The sequence below is a fragment of the Salarias fasciatus genome, chromosome 2 (genome assembly GCF_902148845.1).
Source record: "Salarias fasciatus chromosome 2, fSalaFa1.1, whole genome shotgun sequence".
NCBI lineage: Eukaryota > Metazoa > Chordata > Actinopteri > Blenniiformes > Blenniidae > Salarias > Salarias fasciatus.
In genome coordinates this window covers 20,962,507-20,981,175 of record NC_043746.1, presented here as the reverse complement: position 1 = coordinate 20,981,175, position 18,669 = coordinate 20,962,507, and the positions used below count along the sequence as shown (strand labels likewise).

Here is an 18,669-nt window from a genome sequence, read left to right as displayed (position 1 = left end):
TCCCAAACTGTGTAGAGGTTTGTGATGATTAATATGAATGATTAGTCTAAGACAGATAGCACCTGGCCCATGAATTATTAAAAAAAAAGCATGCACTTTCCCTGCACAATTAAAATAACCACTGATTTTGCAATTCACATAATGAAAAACTGTTTTATAAAAAGTCGACTATGCCTGCAACATTGACTGAAGCAGCCAAAGTTGACTTTTAGCTTTTTTACACTAACATGCCAAATGCTGACAGGCTTATGCTCAAGTAAAGCTTAATATCTGGTCTGGCAGCAATTTGACAAACTGAGCATGAAAAGTCCCATTTCAATCATGAATCCGTTTATTTACAGTGAACTTACTGCATTTAAATGTGAGTGAACTTCAAGGCTTTGCTGTAAACCAAGGTGCAGGTCGACCCGCAGCAAGTTCTCATACCTTTAACAATTTAATTTCCTGGAGTGTAATAAAAGTTATGCAATGACTCCGGTGTGTAATGACATCCCGTCATGGAACGATGAGACACCGTCAAAGGTCACTGGGTCAAAAATATAAATTCTGAAGGGTTTTTTTCCCCCCCCCCCAACAACACTACTTCCAAAAATAGAACGGCGCACACACACATGATGCCGGTTCAATTTGCCCATCACCAATTTCAGCAACAATTCAAGCATTTCCAAAATGCACTCTGACAGAGTGTTTCATGTATCATAGATCAGTGTGTGTGTGTGTGTGTGTGTGTGTGTGTGTGTGTGTGTGTGTGTGTGTGTGTTGGCTGCAGGTGGACAGACTTCAGAACAATGTTCACACACTGTTTGCTGTCTTTGAAGTGAGCTTTGATGTACAGCAGCTGAAAAATGCACTTGAGGATTACAGTGATATTTCATTTGGCCGGAGGGCTCTCAATTTTCCAAACACACACACGGTTTCCGTGCCAAACATTTAAGAAGAAGGTATGTCATGTTTCGTAACACAAAGTAAGTGAAACAAGGACGCACACACGTCCCATTAAGATGTTACAAACGACTCCGCTTTTCCTGTTTAACGTCGAACTTTGTGACACTTTTTTTTCCTGTGATTTTGCATATTGATTTCCTTGCAACATCTTACATCATGACATTTGTAACTTCAAAATGCAAACTTGCTTTAAAAAAAAAAAAATCTAAACTCAAATCTGGGTCAGTTCCTTCATGCTTCAAAAAGGTTCCCAAGTTTGGAGCTGGACTGTGGTGAAGTTTTAACCCATTTCAACAGGTACATGTGACACTGTCTCCAAATGCCACAGCAAATAAATCACTGTTAGTATAGCTGTTATTATTCTGCACCATTCAAAACAAAAAACTTAATCCTTATTCGAAGAACCTCCAAAAATGTAACAGTGATGTGAACGCAATCACTGCAGAGGCAGGAGTTTCAATGATTCGCTATTCATCAATGAGGCATTTTGAACATCATTAAACTCATCAGTTCTTCAGACATCAAAATGGTACAAAGATCTGTTTGTTGTTAAGGCTCACTAGAAAAGTTACTCAGTGTTCCTGATACGAAGCCTGCTGAACTTCACATGCATAGTATCTATTTTTAGATTTAAGACCCTGTTTAAATTAGATTAATCTGCAGTAAACTGTAAACTCACTTCACTGTTTACTGGCTTGATTCTCCACGGACTGATTTAATGGAGCATTGAGCCTCAACAAGCACAAAAAAATAAATAAATAATAAGTGGGGATGAGCATAACTCTGAATTTGGCAAAGAGACGATCTGTTCAGAGTTCAAATCTGGGGTAAAACCAGGAATGTGTCTGAGATTAAAGACTGCAATCAAATGTTTCCCGGAGCCAGTTGAGTGAATTCCTCTCACCACAACAACAGCACCGTCTGCTCCACCTTTGCAAACTGGATAAAGACAGACACAATGATAAAGAATATAAAAATATTCAAAGATAATAAATCACACTCTGTGTTATATATCGGTTGATTGCACAACCTTTGCTCATCCTGCAGCAAACACCCAATATTCAATATTAATGGAGGCAAATGAGCTCAATGCAGAGCGTGAGTTATTTTGCACGAATGTCATATTGAATTCTCAGCACGGGGCATTACCAGATCAGAGATATACACTCTTTTTATACAAACAAACTTTTAGAGATCAGGTCCTATAACCATGAAACGCATCAACAATGAGTTATACTGTCGAGACCAGAATGACTGGCATTTTGACTGCTATCCTTCAGATTTATCGTCAGATAATGAAAATACATTTGTTGCATTTAAACATTTGCTGAGTAAAATACTTTTCAATACATTTATAAAACAGCTGCAATCACTGAACTGTGTGCATGTAATATATCAAACAATTTCTAATAAAAAGCAGGCAAAGTTTATCCTGAAGTCTTTATGAAGGAAATCCAATGTCTATTTGCAACAACAAGAAGAGAGGATTGCAGTCAAAATACCACAGAAGCACAAATATTTGATCAAAATTGTGAAAAATAACTCGTCGGGTTCAGAACCGCAGCATCTGTCAGAATTTAGATAGAGAAATTTTCACAGCTTTAAATGTTCCCTCATAATCCTTCAAATGCTTCTCTGTGCTTCCTTGAAGCCTTTTTCCAGCTTTTAAGGCTCGATTCTGCATCACGAGGCTTTTTAGTTTCTGATGTAAGAAGTTGGCTAAAGTCAAAGTGAGCCTCGACTCCCCTCCCGAGGGTTAACGTTTCTTTTAGAAATGGAGTTAGGGAGGGGCTTACGGACGGTTGCTCAGGTCACACCGCTGCGTAAAGCGCTACGTGACGGAGGCAAACTGTTGTCAGTGATGACTTTAATGAAGCATGTCACCACAGTGAGTTTACTGCACTCTTAACCTTTCCAAAGACGATACGCCGCTCATATTGACTACGCAGCCACTGCGAGTATGTAAATCAAGAACTAAATCCATTAGTGTACACAAACTAAGGATGAACGCATCTACTAAATGAATGCTGATCTTAATGAGGAGACTGACACTGCAGCAAAATGGAAATACATGCGCTTTTTTAAATGAGAGAGAGAGAGAGAGAAGGTCAGCATCAGCAGCAGGACGGGGTTCATTAATCAGTGTTTGTGCCAGAAACAAAGTCAGAAATGACCATCAATCACATGTTCAACCCTTCAGCACTTTGACTTCCCTCACTGCACGGCTGGAATAATGAGACAAGTTTCCAAAGGCAGAAAGGCTGAGTTGCAGGAGCAATCAATACACCACCCCAAAAACTAGGAATCCTTTGCAAAGTCAAAATTGCTGAACATGAAGGAATTTTGACAATCGATAGATTAGTTGTTTTTTTTATCCGTGTTGCATTCAACAGATTAAGGTGACTTGCTGCCTGCAACACATTCTCACACAGCTCCAATGAATATTCTTGGCTTGGTTGTCGAATTCTCAAGTTGTCAGAATGTTCCAGCCCTAAAGGTGAACTGACACTCTTCACTTTACAGCATTTAAGCACTCATATGCATGATGTTGAACATCCTCCGACTTGCTCAGATATCGCTGTGTTCAGGCTTCACTGCAGCTTCTGCTTCAGTCAGCTCTATCACTGGAAATTATACAGGCTCAAACCCCAAACAGTCCAGGTTTGGGTGCCAACAACACACAGCTGAAGCATATGGACGGTTCTTCCCTTCCTGTTTGCAGGCTCTGTCTGAAACAACAGCATTAAAACTGCAGAGCATTTCAGCAGCAGCTGTCAGAAGACATAACACTTGAACTGAACAGCCAACTTTGGGGCTGAAGACCACCGGAGCAGTTGACTCTTCAATAAAACTTTTTATGCATATATATAACTCGTCCATCCTCAATCAGAACATTGATGTTGTTTATTCTTTAAAACATCCGTCAACTTTCAGTAACTTAGACTTACAATTTACATAAACAGCTTGAAGAATCAACTTGTTTTTTTTTTGTTTTTCTACTGAAACAGAAACCAGACAAATGAGAATATGAGAAAGTGCCACCTCCAGATTTTGCATTCTGCTCTGTAGTTACTCAACTTGCTGTACAAGCAGAAGCAAATTAACACATTTTTCCACCCTCATGCATTATAATGAATGCACTGTCAGATCCTGATTAATTCTGCTTACACTGCACTTTACCGCACCGCACAGCAAAGAAAGAATCAGGTTGAACAGACACGATTTACAACTGCAATGATAAAAAAGCCAAAAGACTCTCTGAATTTGCCAACAAACAACTTTAATTGTTTTCATTTTTTTTCTCAGCGTCTCCAACAACAATTACTACATCATCCAAAAATGATATTTTCAGGAAATATACAAGTAAGAAGTCTGACCAGAACAGAGTCGTTCTTTGGCTCGATGACAATAATAATTAAGGATGGAGAGAGCGAGTCCACCCTGAACTCTGCCAAACCCCTAAAAATAGCAACAACGCCTCCTGCTCTCCGCATTCAAATAAGACCCGGGCAGTGTCGATAAAAACTTAAAGCATTTACATTTCCTTTTCTCCAATATAGAGAAACAACCCAAAAAAAGCACAGCTTCCGTGAACGCTGTTCAGAAGAAAAAAATAACCTGCAGACCCTCAACTGAAAGAGCCTGCAGTGACAACGCAGAGCAGCGTCACAGGGGGGAAAAAAAACAAACTTTAGACTACAATAGTGGAGGACAAAGACCTGAGCGCTATTGTTCGGCGCGTTTCAGCTTGAAGAAAGCGTCTGACTGTTATTAAAGGTGAAGGCAGACTCCAGCAGCCTGCAGCCTGCATGCATAAATAATGAGGGACTACATTTGCTTTCTCACATTTTTGGGAATTTAGCCGACGCTCTTATCTGGAGTGACTTAGAAGACGCGCACAAGTTCAATGAATTCAACTCCCATAAACACAAATTCCACGAGAATAAACAAAAAGCAGTGAGCGTGCAGGTCCAAGTCAGGCCGCTTAAATACAAAAACAGGGCAAACGGAGGATGAGAGACGGCGCCCTGCTCAGGTTTAAAGTTCACTGATCAAAAGTTATTTTCAAGTGTTTGAAGAAAAGGTGAAGCCGAAGAAGTTTAAATGTGAAATTAACACCGTTTTAAAATGCAAGGAACCTTCTTCAACAGGTAACACTTTTTGTTTGTAGAAAAAAAAAAACGGCAAAGAAAATAAAATCTCAAGACTTGGATGAAAAAATAACAAGTAACATTGTGTGTTTTCTCTGTGAGGCTTTTCTCCTTTTCTAGTCTCTTTAAAACCAAGTCTTCAGGCCTTCACTTCCTTATTTCCGTGCGTCTCTGTCCGTGTATTTAGAAAAATTTGGAGGCGCTCTATGCGGAAATTTTCCATATGAGACGACCGTGTCGAGGAACGTGGCTGCAGAAATGTCACTTTTCTGCACGGAGCCGTGCGGACGCATCAAGCTCATGATGGCCTTAAAAGTGCTACCTAGCTTAAATTAAAACATAACATAATTTGATTTAATTTCAAATAACTCAACATTTTCAGTATTATCTCTTCTAACAAAGCAGCGTGTCTCAGAAGAGTTTCAGCTTCGTCAGAATATTTGTTATTCTGAGGCAGTTTATGTTGAATCATTTTGTTACACTGCCATCCCTTTAAGACATTCAAAATAACTTTGATCCTGATTTAATTCTGATGAATGTGAAAGCCACCAACATGTCGTCACACAGTGTGTCATTACAGCACAGACTCGGTCCAGCTGCTAGTTTGTAACCGATGTGTGAGAGACCCTTTAAGCTTCCTCTCTGTAATACTCGTTTCATTTCTCTCCTGCAAAGAAGAACCGTCTCCTCGCCCCGATTACTGAAAGCAATGGGATTATTTGTGCCTGTCAGGGGAGCTCGGCCTCTGAGAACCAACACACTGCTCCGTAAGTTGCGTTGGCGGTAAATGGCTTCACGACTAAACGTGATCACAGGTTAGTACCAGAAGAGAGAGAGAAAGAAAACAACTTGGCTGCAGGATCCAATTAATGCAGAAGTCCTTTTAGAAGTTCAGTTGGATTAATTACTGGAGCCTGTTGGGTGGGCGTGCGCACACACACACACACACACCCTTCACAGTTTAATTGATGCATTCATGATTATCGAAACACGCAGACAAACACAATCATAGATGCACCACTACGTTTGAGGCTCATCACCGACAGGATTCCCAAGAGTCTAATTTGTCTCTGGCAAAGAAAATGATTCTAATTCAGAATCAGTTTGACATGTTAATAGTGATTTGAAAACGGTGCCAGAGGTCGTCATTCAAACTGACACACTTGGAATATTCATCCTGCTACGATTGTGTTTACATTCTTTTATTGCTCCATGATATAAGGGCGACGGTAGAAGAGTGTGTCTCTAATTTCTAATGAACATGTTGTGGGTGCTGCCTGACAGCCGAACTAATGATGTTTAGATGATTTGATTCAGTGAACGACTCATGATGAGCAGCCGCCGAGACACTAATGGATGAGTTTAATGATTCGGGAATTTTAAAAAAAAAAAAAGAAAGGCAACATTAAAGGTGGCATTACAGTCAACATTCCTCAGCCATGGGCACCAGAGATTTTCTTTTTGGGGGGGGGGGTTGATGCTACCACACCTCCAGCCTATGTTTGTGGAGTTGGACCATATCAACCAAAAAGTAAACGTGATCACATGCTTGAAGTCACAAGGTCATGTGACTATCATAACTTCAGCGCTAAAACATGTCAAATGTTGCTTCATTTTGAATTTTCATCTAGGGGAAGAATTTTTAATTCAATTAAAAAAAAAACATTCACGCTAAAGTAAGCATGTTTGATTAAATTCTGAGCCCTGTTCAAGGATATTTACATTGCATTGCTTCAAATTGATGCCATTTCTCCAATTTGAATTGATTTCATTTAGATGAAGGGATGCTGATACGCTCAGGCTTGTAGATCATATTTGGCTGTAATAGCCATTTTCCTGGTCCTTCATAATATAAAAAAAACTCATATTTGGTCTAATTGTCAATCTGACGAAAACTCAGGTATCTTCAACCTTTTAATGACGTTTTTCCTATGATTCTATATTGTTTCCGTTTCATTTTGTGTCACAAAGGAAAATCAAGGACACAAAGCTCAGATAGTAAAATGTGAGCAAGGATTCTGGAAATGTCTAATGAACCAATGTCATTCAATTGGGAAGTGTTATTGTGAGCCATGAATTTTAAATGAATGACTCAAACCAAATGTCTCATTTCACAGGGAAAGCAGTGATTTGATTTGTATTTTAATCAAAATATTAATTGAGAACAACATACTTCACTCACACACAAAGTGATTGTAGACAGATCTCAACAGTGACTGTAAATAAAAGGTAATATATGCTTTATATCAGAAATTGGGTTCTTGACCTTGGGTGGTTCCAAGAAAAGGAAGGTTGGGCTTTGTGCCACTGGTCTAATGCAATGAGACTCACAAAGACAAGCAGAGTGGAAAAAAAACAAGGAAGGGTAGGATCTAACAGTAATCATAATATTGAACATGTATTTCTGATATAAAATCCAATAAAGTACTAAAGTGAAGAACAAAAGTAAAATTCGACATTGCTGGTGTACATGTAAATACAACATGCAGTCACAAGCACAGATGTGAAAAATTAATCAGTAACGGAATTGTAATGTTGTCTGACACCCAGTTCTAAAGTGTCTTTAACTTTGTCTGTGTGGAGTTGTTGCAGCTCTGCTGAAGCTCTCTCTCTCTCCTCTGTGCCAGAGGGAGAACCCTAAAAATACACTCAACACTATCCCTCCCCATCTCTCTTTCTGCCCTCTGTTCCTTTTACCTTCACATCCTTTTCTCTTTGAGGACTCTTCGTGAACTCTCTCAACACTTTGCTCATCTCGCAGCCATGACTCTCACCTTCTGCACCGCTCCAGCTCCGGCTGCTCTGTAACTCCTCATTAAAATCTATTACCGCGTTTGTTTTTCCAGCACTTTGTTTGCATCTTCTGACACAAACACGTCAATAATCCACGTGTGGAAAGAAGGGCAGGTTTTTATGACTCGAGAACTTCAGCATTCATTATCAATTATACAGAAGGGGAACTGAAAGGTGTGAAACATTACACAACACTTCCCAACTTACACTCCTCAACCCGACTTTCTTTTATTAGCTTCGTATTTAGCAAAGCGATAATGCCCTGATGAGTCAAACATGGGACGGAGAGTGTGTTTCTCTTTGTGTTCACTCTGTGATGGCCTGGACCCGAGTATCTGAATCTTCAGTCGTTGTGGTTTGTCTTCACAGGTCCTCTTTTCCAGTTGTTCTCTTCGTCTATTTGAGTGATTCGTATCAGTCCGCACATCAGCAGCAAATCTACTCCCATACTCCCACTCTCCGTGCATTTCACAGCTTTATACCCATTTGTCTTCATGTATTATTGTTTCATAGCAATTAAATATGTAGCCGAGTCTCCTCACACTAATGTAAAGCATGACACTCCTACACACATGAGCATCCCACTTATATGTAGATGCAGATTTATCCCATGTACAAAAAAACATTTGAACTGAATTTTCTCCCTCCAGATGCTGGTTGGTAATCTGAGAGCAGAGAAGCATCCGAAAGCCACAGATCGGAAGCTCTGGGAATATTCAGCAATTCAAATGCAAACATAACATCAGAGGAATTGTTACAATATGTAATGATTTTTCATACTCAAAGTGTTATTTTGCGACTAAATACATGTATTTTCTGTTTTATGTAGAAGTCTACCATATGTGTGGTTAATTTGAATGACTCACCAGCAAAAGATTTATGCTGAAAACGTCCAACAGAAGAAGGGATTCATATAATCATGCATGAAAAGATACATATGAATGATGTGCAAAAGAAAAGACATTCAAGACAAACACTCAAAGCACTAAAAGTACATTATACAATCTGCCAAAGGTTAGGAAACTGAATAAAACTGCTTCACTGTATCTACAGTACGTATGGAACCTTTCACAAACAGATATAATGTGTCTTACATAAAATAAACACAAGTAATTACATCATAATGCAAAAAAAAGGCTTACAGCTAGTTAGACTGAATTAGTACATGGAGAGGAGGAAGGTCATTTTAAGAAACTGTTCATATTGAGGTTATTTTCATGGAAAAAGCAGGCTTTATGTGCATCTTGCTTTTTCAGTATATTCATCCTATGGAAGTAAACAGCGTAAAGCCTTCAAAATCATCCAAATCATCCACTGAAACGGACACTTCACACAATGGGCCAGAAATCTCCAACCATTCCTCTTTTTTCAGTCTTAAGTGTCTTTGACTTCTTCTGTTTTTGCCCAAATTGTACAATGTCTAAATATAAAAATCATATAACCTGCTGTTAGACTTATTAAATACAAAGTGTTCAAAAAGAAATAACATTGATTCAAGACACTGTTTCCAAATCTGCAGCATCATTCCATTTTAAGTAAAAAAAAATGACTGAATAACAGTTTCTGACAAAGTTCTAAAATGCTCACACTTATTAACTTTAGAAACCATTTAATCCTCAAAGTAGCATTTTATTTACGGTTTATTTTTATTTTATTTTTTTACTTAACCTTTATTTAGCCTGGAAGGTCCCGCTGAGATTAAAAACCTCTTTTCCAAGGGAGTCCTGGGATGTTTACCGAGTTCTAGATGCTTCTTCAGTACTGACACGATGAATCCCTTCTTGAACTTCACAATAATATTTCCATCAAGACTAGCAAGCAATAAATGAAGAAAAGTTGCTTCTTTTTTTTTTCGTCTTTGCAAACCTACTATACAACACATGACGTTTGATATACTGCCAGGTAATTAGTATTTCTGTGACCTATCGAATCGGACCAGGCTGGCATTCAGCAAACATTAAGTGCACTGTGTGGCATCCATTAAGCTGTTAATGCCTCTGCAGCTGTGGCACGGCCATCGAGTGGCCACGACACCAATTTCCCTCACAGCAAAAGAACAAATGAGTCAGAATTGTGTTAAAGTACCATCGCAGAGCAACAATATAAGTGACGAAGACCCAACAACCCTGCAGTGCAGGAGGCAAACACCACTGTCCCCGTTTAAAAAAAAAAAAAAAAACTGCATCTTTTTAACAATAAATTTCACATTAATGCTAGAAATCACCATAAGATTCCCTGTATTGTGCAGTCAGTTGTTTTTTCCACTAATCTGAATAAGCGCCACACTTGTTAAAGGTTTCAGGTGGCTTAAGACACTTTTCATCAAAATGCTAATGGTGTAATTGATGAAAACTCTGATTTCAGCATAATTAATTATTCAGTTCCAGATGCCGAGCCCTCCGCTGTCACCGTGCCAGGTGTAACGCTGCAGTCAGAGCGAGGCAGGCAGGTAATGAGGGGTTGTGCAATCAGGAGAAGTGACTATTGATCCGCAGCAGATGCTCTTTTGTGTCTGATTCTAGGTGTGTTTCACATGTAATGAACGGCGTCGGGACCTAAATGTGTGAACACAGTCTCAGAATAAAGATACACATTAATTACTGGATGCAAAAGTAAATCAGTTGGACATCCCTGAGTTCACAACAAAGCCAAAGAACACTCTAAAAGTTAAAGTCAGCTTCGTTTTGAAGGCAGAGTTAAAGTAGGGCAAGAAGTATTTAAAGATGATATGATTGTTTCCTTAAAAAGTTTTCAGTCAGCAGTGTGTCCTCTGAAGTCATGACACACACCTGTGCATTACTGAAACTGCTAAATTGTTGCATCATAAAATAATTTTATTCCTTCAAACAGTAAAGAGAAAAAGAGGAACACATGATTAGAAGACACATCCTCCGCTTTTCAGAACAATATGTACCCAACACTGGATTTCAACTCGGACAAAATGTCCGGGAAGAAAGGACAAGTTATGGTGTGTGTTGCTGGGTGTGTATCACACTTATTTTATGAAGATTAATCCTCTATTGAAAATATATTTGAGATAAGTCTTCGGTTAAGATTATTGATTTGGGCTCGGTCAGCAGTTGGTTGAGGTTAAAGTGAGTAAGTAAATATGGCCGGGTTAACACGACAGTGTTCCAAGTAAAAATGCATCATTTTTACGTTTTCATTTCATGAAAGTTTTGCATTTCCATAGAAACATCTTGATAACGAGGTCCGTTGCTACGGAAAAGGCAGAAGGTAAAAATTAATCTTGTTTTCATGTTGGGCCACTAGTGGGTGCCGTTTGTTGTTGTGGTATAACGTCTCACCAGAGAATGCAATAAGTATGAACAACGGCAAGTACACCGACATTTATTTGGAAAAAATACAGCTGGATTTATGGATGATTCAACTCTAAAACTACCGAGTTCCAGGAGAATATGGACTGAGAGTCATGACACTCTGCAGACAGCCACGGTTGTTACTGTCCGTCTACTCATGCACATTCAGAAGAACTATTCAGCGGCAGTTCATATTTATAATACCTAAAACCACGTGTTGGTATTCGGGACTCAAAACTGCGATTCATATATTTCAGGATGAGGTTACAGTTAAGGTCAATGTGGAATCCAGACTCTTAGTTGTTCTGTTTAAGGTCACAGGAAGGAGGGAGGAAGGATTATGTCAGTGAGAATATCTCAACAGATACAGCTGCAAGTCTGCAAGTGTGTGTATGTGTGTGTTTAAATGGTCATGTGAAGACCTTTAAAAGAGCGATCTTTGATATTTCAGTTGACTGGATACAAGCCTCTTCACTTCTTTAGGACACCCTGCCTGAGTTTCCATGTTACATAACAGGATAAAAGTTCATATGAGAACTCAATGAAAACCCAATATTCTGAAGTATTATGTCAGCAGTGTTCATCTTATCTTACAGCTGTTTCTTGTCAAAGTTGAGAGCTATTCATAAACAGATTAAAATATGCCAGGTTGAATCATGAAGCTACACAAAAAACAGGAACTTTTTTCAGATATTCGTCACCTCACTCATCCCTCATCTCTAATTCTATGGTTAAATTAGTTAAATTAAACCACTGCATACCTCTGGGCCCACAGACCACACACTCCAGATTTTCGAGTTCTCACTTTCCTCAGTGGAACACAAACAATACCAGCTCTGCTGGCACCGCATAATTTGTTTCAACAGTATTTTTGCCACAAAACAAAATCATTACAAAATATTTGCATAAAGGTACATAATGTGGAAAAGACTAAAACAAAATTAGCATCTTTATGAGATTCAACTAAGCTTTTAATCTTGTGTATTGTAATTATGGATATATTGTACTTTAAAATAGGAGAAAACAGAGTGCACTCTCCAAAAAACATCAGAAACATTATTCCTTTACTTGCTGCTTAAACCTTTTTAACAGGCCTGGTTTGACTTTCCAGTTTTTTTACTCTTCCCTAATGCAGTCTCAGCTGTGTGCCTTTCTAATGTACACGATGCTGGAGGGCTGGGAATCCATGCATTGAGTGACAAAGCAGCACATGTCCCACACTGAAAGTCTCCTGTTGTTCAGCGTGCCCCAGAGCACTCAATATCCTTTTCTTTGACGTCTCTATTGACTGCCCTCTACAGTACTAACACATGATCGCTCTCCAGTTACAGCTGGAAATTGATCACAGGAGCAGGACAGCGGTGAAGAGCAGTGTGTGCGGAGCATTGTCTTCATGTCAGTGTTGACATTATGCAAAACAGGAGAGACTCCTTTATTTACTGGCATTGATATGAAGCCACTCATAATCCGTTCTATGGGAAGTAGCGATGTTATCTTTATGTTTTTTCAATGAAGTAGCTAAATAATGCTAAATGTCTCCATACATTCATCACATTTACACACAATAACTGAGGGCCACTGCTGGCAGTATCATCTTCATTGGAGCACATTTAGTTCTGGAAATGTGTTTATCGCAAATATTGATCCAGGTTAAGCAGATCCACCGCCCCCACATGGAGGTAAATCTCTATCTGAAGCATTTCAAAAACCTCACAAACAAACTGACACTCGTCTGACAGCACTTCTGCTCATATTGACTGCAAGTCAAAATATCATGAAAGGTCTTCAGCTTCTTTGAGTACAATAACTGTTTCATTTGCTGCTGATCCCCCCCCCCCCCCCCATCACCACCATCTGTCCTTCTTTTCCATAATTAATTCACCTAAATCTCACTTTACAACTTGATACGCTTGTGAAGATTTCCACTCAAGCAGAGTTATTACAGCTATTTTCACCACTGATGAACTTGTCTGTCTTTATTGATTAAAGTTCATCTTTAGAAGGAATAATTAAGCGGCTGAGTTTCTGCCACTTATCCAGGTCTGGCTATATTGTCAAAAATATTCAGTGTTTCTCCTTCCCTCAACCTCCGCGGGGGATCGGGAGGCATTCCCATATCTGATGAAACACACCTTCCCTCCAGAGGATCTCACTCTGGATCTGCTCCGAACTGAACAGGTTTCATGAACTGTCATCACCAAATACAAGAGACACTTTCAGAAAGTAACTTGTCATAATGCTTACTCTCTAGCTGATAAAGAATAAAGATGTCAAATACAAACTGCATTCATTGATGCTGAGCCCAAACTTAAGGAATTTCATTTAGAAAATCCAGCTTCACACAGAACTCAGAGATCCTGTTGCAGAGTACATTTGCACACAGCAACAGGCGCACAAATGTAACAGCACAACTAAAGACAGAAAAGCAATAAAAGTCAATACAAGCACATCTGCAGAAGAACTTCACTTTGCTGAAGTGTGGAATGAGAGACTCGATCAACAATGCAATCTGGCGGAAAACTGGAGAGCCAGTGTTGATGCTACTGAACAGCATCTGCTATTTTTCATTTCTAAAGAATCAAATTTCGCTCCTCTGATTCTCGAGTGTGCATTCTGATTAAAGACATATTTCAGCAGGAATCCAGGGTGCAAATTCAGTCTTTAAAGACAAAGAGCTGAACATCATCACGGGAGCAGTGGAGCTGACGAATCCTGACACCCACACTGATCTGATGGAAACGGCCTGTAAAATAGCTGCGCTCCGGTCTGTCTAATGCAGGCATCGTAGGCGAGCAGGTGAGAATTTGAACCGTAAACGATACAGCCGTGCCCCTCCCACTGGACAGGAGAACACACTGTACCTGCACCTCAGATCAAGGCATGCCGAATCCCCACAAGTCTGACCAATAATACTGCAACACAATACGAATCGTAAAAGTTACTGATTTGTCAAGAAAACGTATCTGACTCAAAGTAGAAAACGACAGGAAAAGCCTCACTTATGTGTGAAGGTCTTCATATGGTTGAAATCTACAATAATATCACAAAATCTGCCTGATTCAAACAATTAGAGGCATTTTGCATTCACTCAATCACTGGAAATTCTATTTTGCTTCAGTTTTCTCAGATGACAACCACCAGCTGAAATAATGAGAAGAAGGATTCTTCACCACCCTCCTTGGACCCCAATACAGCAAATCGTTTGAGGAAATTATTTTTTTAAATCACATTCTAAATATGACAATTATCTTCACAAAATGCATGTGAAGCTATTAACCAATAAAGATCGAGCTTTAGCACAATATGGATCGATATTCCAACAGCTTTTCAATTGATCAAAAACCCTCCCTGAAGAAAATTGCTCTTCAGAATTTTTTTTTTTTTTTTCATTTTTCTATTTTCCTGAAACTATTCGATTAGGTTTTGCACCAAGAAAACAACTATGAGCACTCCTGACAGAGGACAGAAGTGACTCCCTCATTAAAGCCACACTCCAGCTCCATCACTTTCCCTGATCAGGAAAACCCACAGAGGCGCTCCGGCGCCCATTAATCAGCCCATCTAACGCATTTTCCACCGTTCATTCACAGGATGCTGCGGGCTGCCCGCAGACTCCCCGCTTCCCAGCGCGCACGCCGGGAAAGCTGGTCGTCAATCCGTGCCGGAGATCCACAACCCTAATTAACAACAGATTACCGATCGACAAACAAGAGGCGCGCCTGAACCGCAAATCCCCGCCGGACACCTCCGGGAATCGGGTGTATGGAAACGCATGTATGTAATCCGCATCCAGACAGATCGATGTGATGCTGGCAGAAAGCGATCCCCAAATGTGGAGGTCAAAACATTCAGACCTTTCAAAAGCGTGAGCGATAACGCACGTGGTGAACACCGAAAACGACATCAAACTTTGGTAGATGTTTAAAGTTAATATGGAGAGTCAAAATCAAAAGCGAATATAATGTATTTGCTTAACTTTAAGTCATCCAAACGCACAGTGACTCATAAGAAGTGAACAGGAATTCAGATGTTCATGTTTGGATTTGTGTGGAATTAAATCTATTTGGACAAACTGAGCACCATCAAGGAGACTGGAAACCCACACGCGTGCACCACAAACTCCAAATATCAATGCTTGAGAGAATTTCCTCCCTCTGAGGTAGGTCAGCTTTGTCTTAGAGGTCAAACGTTGAGAGGAATAAACCCATGAATTAACAGCGAGTCAGTTAATCTGCGGGAATAAAGTGGCTTCAACTCACCATTTCTCTGTGGAGGCTCCGGGTGTTGGGAGCATGTCACGACGCTAAATCCCCACGGGCAAGAGTCACATTGCTCTCCTGTGTGAGTGCAAACTACTGACAGGAGCTAAACAAGTGAAAGTAGAACAGCCGGAGGAGTGAAGTGATGAGCGGAGCGCAGCGCTGGATCGCTGCAGGCTGCGCGCAAACACAGGCAGTGGCGAGCGGCCGGTGCGCGCCCGGTGACACCGGGGCGAGACAGGCGGTGGAGTAAAGCCCCCTTGGGGAAAAAGATGGAGAAAAGTCGTGTGGAGGAGAGCCCGACCTCGTAGGAATGTTCGAGACGCGTCGCGGAGGCTGCCCGGAGAAGACTGCGCGCAGTCGGCAGCGGCGGAGATGGTGCGCTCTGCCGCCGCGACTTCACTCCGAGCGGACATTAACCCGCTCCGCTCTAGTCCCTCCTCCCCGGTCCTAACGTGAGGGGAAGCATCTCGCTCTCCCCCCCCTCCGTCTCTCACCCACGCACTCTCTCCGTCATTGACATATACGTTTGACTGGCATGATCCATTCGGTCCACGTTGTCCCCATTTAAGCGCGCGCTGGAGTGGAAGAAAGGACATGTAACAAGGCTACACTTTGACCTTTACTGCTTGGACACGTTCTGTAGCATTGAATGTATCTCTGCATTATGTAATTAAAGTCTGTTCATTTTGTTACAGTAACAATAATTTACAGCACATTAAAGTGTAGCATTAACTTAAACTGTATCTTTATTTTTCACAAATAGCAGCTGTAAACCAGTATGATGTGCAATCATGCAGTCATGTCAGATTTTACATGAAGATCTGGTTGGATAATGGACACATTTCTGTCATTTGATTTTGACATTCAGAGAAGAAATATAAAGAAGCTTCCCATCTGGTCTCATTACACTTGATTACAGCTCTACCCAAAAAAAAAAGGGCCCCACTTTCAAATCTATGCTTGAAAAGTTTTCTAACAATCCAGAGTATTGTATATCAACAGTAACATTCAGCTTCAATAATTTCTTCCTTCAGTGACAAACTGTCAACAACTAAATCGGTGCTTTTGTGTTTTGTATTGACACAGCTCTGTGTGTGTTTTGATTCCCCTGTAAATGTCAGGTTTGTTAAAGACACAGACACTTCTTCAGATTTATTTTCTGTACCTCCTCGACCATATAAAAAGAAGCCAGTCTTTCAGCTCAGAAACTTCAGGTGTCGTCATAAGAAAAGGAAGTGGTTTTAATCTCCACAGCTCTCTCTTAACTTCTGTGACTCATCCGTCCGTCCGTTTGTCCCCTGGCCTCCTTTCATTGTCATTTATTGCGCATTACATCAAACAAAACAGCGTCTCATCATTCCATATCTGTTTATTACTCTCCCCCCTGCCTGTCTTAGTCGAACTCATCCTCATTCTCTCAGACGTTCCCTCACTCGAGCCAGCTGGTCACAAAACTGTCTCCTTTTCATGGCCCGTAGCGATAATTCCGCCTTGTGTCAGTTTCTCTTCGCAATGGTTGGATTATCACCCCAAGTTGTTTTTCCATTTTGTTAATGTCTAAAAGTTCCCATGCATTTCAAGGAAGAATTAACAAATACAGCTGGCAGTGCAATGCTGAGAATGTGAGAATGTAATTTCCTCAAAATTAAAAAGGACAAACCCTATTAGTACAAGCTGACTCATCGTCAGAAGCCTCTGATGCTGCGGCACACTGAGGGAAACTCATATCTCGTTTGATGAAACTGTTTGTTCTTAGGCTAAAACAGTTAAAGAGTAGCATTGCAGACCAGTGGCGAATATCATTTCATCAAGTTCTGTTGGCTGGATAGATGGCCCTCAGCTCATCTAGTGTCCCACCCATAACTCCATCATTGATAGCACACTGACAAGAATCCTCCAAAGAACATTGAAGCAACTAAAAAACTACTCTGAATATCACCAAAACTGTCAGAATAAAATTAACCGAACCTGAGCTTCCCTCTTTTCATGTTCATAGAAATAACAAAAGGGACCCTGCAGTAGTTCACAACAACAGAAATGATATATTAACACACGCAGGGAAAAAACTACACCTGAAGTTTATTTCACCAAGACAACAGCTCAACAGTATTAATTGAACTTTACTGGACTTTCTGGCCCTGGCACACAGGAGTTCTCTACAGTTCTTCTGTCTTCCTGCTGCTGTTACAGAAAGTTGTGGCACATTCATCATTGTAACCAGAAACACAGTTTTGAACTGTTGCAGTAAAGTGGAGCACCCAGAGAAAACTTGCACCTTGAAAATTCTCACTGTAAAGCCTGTTTGTTCATAATAAAACAAAAGTGCAGCTGATTGGTTCATTTCCATAAAATCAAAGACAACAATGTCAATACAGACAGTCAGGTGTTTAAACAGAGTGCATGGACTGTGGATGAGGCCAGCCAAAGGAAGCATGCAGAGTTCAGACAGGAAGACTTTTCTGTTTATGTGAACAAACTTACAGATTGTGAAGAGTCACCAAGTTTCCTTCCGATGCACCGGCTCACTTTTCTTCCAGCTCATCTCAGAGATTCAGCAGTCAGTTCAAAGTCCATCCAGCTGGTTCTTTTCTGAACAGATTCCTCTTTTTCTGTCTTCAGTTTGTCCTTTTAAGGACACCTTTCAGGAACCTGAATGATTGTTTACTTGCACTCCTTGCTTGTCTCTCTTACGTGTGAGATTTTTTCTCCACAGGTGTGCGTCGTTTTCCCCTAACCTCATTTCCCCACCCCTTCACTTCCAGGAAGTCAGGAACTTTTTTAAACCATAATAATATTTCATTCTTTCATCTGTCGCTCCCTGGAGTCTGTTTGGTAAACTAACCATGGAAGAGGAGAGAGAATAGACATTGAGTCAATGCAAATTGACTCAATTATCTTCAGTCTCAATAATAGTCTTTCAGCTTTTAACTTTCCCCACTGGGGGCCACATACAGAAATAAACATGAACTTAAGCATTTTTTGAAGAGCAGAGGAGGGGGACACACATTTTTTCAAACTTTTAAAGCATAAGTGTCATGTTTTGTCATGATTCTCAGAGATCTTAAAGATCCTTCATAAGCACCAAGTTCAGTGTCACACAAGTTATTTTCCATGTAATTGCCTATTAAAGGGTTGATAAAATACAGTTATGATGCTAAACTAAACTATAAATAAAGTTTATATTCATTTTGAATGTTC

The 18,669-nt window shown here is 40.2% G+C and overlaps 1 protein-coding gene across 2 annotated transcripts in view; it reads right to left on the bottom strand.

Annotated features, from left to right (window-relative positions):
- Nucleotides 1-17,996, bottom strand: part of LOC115402224 (5-hydroxytryptamine receptor 4-like) — a 166,138-nt gene extending 148,142 nt beyond the window's left edge. The window contains exon 1 of one of the 2 annotated variants that reach the window (XM_030110744.1): nt 17,953-17,996. The gene's annotated coding sequence lies outside the window, so the exon portion shown is untranslated. Of the gene's footprint in view, nt 1-15,468; nt 15,659-17,952 lie in introns of those variants that run through there. The other variant, XM_030110738.1, reaches the window with a different exon arrangement.
- Between the last annotated feature and the right edge of the window lie 673 nt (nt 17,997-18,669).